The 3,616-nt window shown below is 33.8% G+C and overlaps 1 pseudogene; it reads right to left on the bottom strand.

Moving 5' to 3' along the window:
- Positions 1-417: 417 nt before the first annotated feature.
- LOC113593811 (uncharacterized) lies at positions 418-597 on the bottom strand (annotated as a pseudogene).
- Between the last annotated feature and the right edge of the window lie 3,019 nt (positions 598-3,616).

Raw genomic sequence — 3,616 nt, 5'->3', positions numbered from 1 at the left:
TATTGGTTTTCATGGACTTGAGTATTTCTTGTTTATACTCATTGCAGAAAATTTCAATGTGAATTTGAGGAAACTTACTGGTATTGCATATAAATATAGATGTTCACTGAGATATACAGTTAGGAATTGTTACACAATTCTGTTAAAATTTTCAAATCATAGATTTAATTTGCATAAACACATACTATACTATAGTATATAAGAAGAATGGGAAATTATGTAGTGTTTAAAACAATGTTGTAAATCTATGTTCATTACAAAAACATACATCTACAAAAATCAGTAAATGGAAAATCAGATCACAAATGGTATGTTACATATAATTAAACTATTTTTTAAGTTTATTTATTTATTTTGAGAGAGAGATAGAGGGAGAGGCAGAGAGAGAGGGAGAGAGAGAGAGAGTCCCAGGCAGGCTCTGAGCTGTCAGCACAGAGCCCCATGCAAGGCTCAAACCCACAAACTGCTAAATCATGACCTGAGGTAAAATCAAGAGTGCAATGCTTAACCAACTGAGCGACCAAGGTGCCCACCATATAATTAAACTCTTAAAAACAGATAATACACTTGATCTTAGCCAAAAAGCCAAGAAGTGATATATATATATATATATATAATTAAATTCTTAATAAAAATATGATATAAATGTATGATAATTAAAGTTACAGAAATAATGTTATATCATATTATATATTTTATTATGTTATTTTGATTAAGTTATATTAACAGAGAACACAAAAGTATCTGGAAGGAATTTTACCAAATTTTTAAGTGGCATATCTCTTGGTTATTTTTCAATTCTTTAGATTTTCAGTACTATCTGCATATATGTTTTAAATATATTACTCATTAATCATGCAGACAATGAGGTTAAAATATTCCAATGTGGCTTAATGTTTGTTTATCACCAAGAAGATCAAGTCTAAAGTGTGTCCATGCACTATGTTGCTGATTTAAAATGAAGTAAAAGACTTGAGGCACCTGGGTGGCTCAGTCAGTTGAACATCCGACTGCGGCTCAAGTCATGATCTTGCAGTTTGTGAGTTCAAGCGTTCAAGTCCCGTGTTTGGCTCTGTGCTGACAGCTCAGAGCCTGGAGCCTGTTTCAGATCCTGTATCTCCCTCTCTCTCTGCCTCTCCCCTGCTCTCCCTATCTCTCTCAATAAATAAATAAACAGTAAAATAATAAAAATAAAAATAAATAAATAAAATGAAGCCAAAGAGTACTGGAGTTGAGCATGTAAGTATCTAATCAGCATGGATTTTAGAGGACTAAATGTCTATGGGGGCATATAAGACCATTTGTTTAGATGTAATTGGCTTCCAGAAGGCAAGAAAGAAGTAGAGAGAGGATGAGGTAGAGGAGGAAGACCAAACTGGTCCAATGGAAGAACAGTAGGGGTAACTGGTAGCCAGAGAAGGAATGACAGACATGGCTGGCTTTTGATCAAACTTAACATTTTTCTTGAGTTTCACTATAAAGATATTTTCATTCCGATTCACTCAGAGACTTTCTAAATGACAGTCACTAACCTAGGCTTTTTTGCCTTGTCTCTCATTGCCTGCCCAACAAACCTTGCCACATTGATTCCTCATAATTTTATTCATCCCTTGCCTTACAGACTTCAACCATACTGTAACCTCTCTGAAACCTCTTTAACTGCTTTCCAGCTTCCAAAGTTATATTTCTACTGTGAAGACTTTCCTATCACCCTGATAATGAATCACTATTTTTCTTTTTTGGTACCCCAGCAGAATTTTACAGAGTTCCTTGCTATAGAAATTGTATATTAAATCATGCTATTGTGTAGGGAAAATATGGCACTTGTTGAGAGCCTACAATTGTGCCAGACAGACACTAAAAATTTTAAATAAGTAATTTCATTTAAAGTAGTGGTAATTATACACATATGGACTAATGCATTATGTCAATTTTGTAGATGATAAAATGAGGCTTATAGTTGAATAAACCTGCTCAAAACCACAGAGCTGATTAATGATAAATAAACGTTTAATATCAGGTGCATTTGCCACCAAAGCCTATAATTTACTCTCCTTAGTTACATACCTACTTCTTCTGATTGATTATAATCTTTCCAGAGAAGAGGTTTGACCTTAGTCATCTTAATGAGAAGCACTTGACTTAAGACCTTGAATACTGTAGTTGCCTTATTTTTTTTTAAAGAGTAAATGATTTAATCCCTACAATAACTTTAAATGGTTGTTTTGTTTCTCTGGACACTTTAACACCAAATGATAAGTTATTTGGTTGTATAAGTAAACACAAGTAATAAATAAATATCATATCAACTATAGTTAAATTTTGAAACAAAAACGGTTTTATTGGCATTGTGTCAATGAATGTAGGTGAACATGGAGCATGAATAAATTGTGTGAATAGAGAAACAAATCAAGTTATAAAGATATGTTATTTATTTGGAAAATACACATTTCTTGTTTTAAAATAGTAAAGTTTATTAAGACAAAGTTTACTAGCTGGAGTAGCTATATTTATATCACACAAACTAGACTTTAAATTAAAGTCTGTAACAAGAGATGAAGAGGGCATTATATAATAATTGCAGGGTCTATCCATCAGGAAGAGCTAACAATTATAAATGTCTATGTGCCGAATACCGGAGCCCCCAAATATATAAAACAATTACTCACAAACATAAGCAACCTTATTGATAAGAATGTGGAAATTGCAGGGGACTTTAACACTCCACTTACAGAAATGGATAGATCATCTAGACACACGGTCAATAAGGAAACAAGGGCCTTGAATGATACATTGGATCAGAAGGAATTGACAGGTATATTTAGAACTCTGCATCCCAAAGCAACAGAATATACTTTCTTCTCAAGTGCACATGGAACATTCTCCAAGATAGATCACATACTGGGTCACAAAACAGCCCTTCATAAGTATACAAGAATTGAAATCATACCATGCATACTTTCAGACCACAATGCCATGAAGCTTGAAATCAACCACAAGAAAAAGTCTGGAAAACCTCCAAAAGCATGGAGGTTAAAGGACACCCTACTAAAGAATGAGTGGGTCAACCAGGCAATTAGAGAAGAAATTAAAAAATATATGGAAACAAATGAAAATGAAAATACAACAATCCAAACGCTTTGGGATGCAGCGAAGGCAGTCCTGAGAGGAAAATACATCGCAATCCAGGCCTATCTCCAGACACAAGAAAAATCCCAAATACAAAATCTAACAGCACACCTAAAGGAAGTAGAAGCAGAACAGCAAAGACACCCTAAACCCAGCAGAAGAATAGAAATAATAAAGATCAGAGCAGAAATAAACAATATAGAATCTAACAAAACTGTAGAGCAGATCAACGAAACCAAGAGTTGGTTTTTTGAAAAAATAAACAAAATTGACAAACCTCTAGCCAGGCTTCTCAAAAAGAAAAGGGAGAGGACCCAAATAGATAAAATCATGATTGAAAATGGAATTATTACAACCAATCCCTCAGAGATACAAGCAATTATCAGGGAATACTATGAAAAATTATATGCCAACAAATTGGACAACCTGGAAGAAATGGACAAATTCCTAAACACCCACACACTTCCAAAACTCAATCAGGAGGAAA

The sequence above is a fragment of the Acinonyx jubatus genome, chromosome D1 (assembly GCF_027475565.1).
Source record: "Acinonyx jubatus isolate Ajub_Pintada_27869175 chromosome D1, VMU_Ajub_asm_v1.0, whole genome shotgun sequence".
NCBI classification, from domain to species: domain Eukaryota; kingdom Metazoa; phylum Chordata; class Mammalia; order Carnivora; family Felidae; genus Acinonyx; species Acinonyx jubatus.
This window is presented reverse-complemented; position numbering and strand designations above follow the sequence as displayed.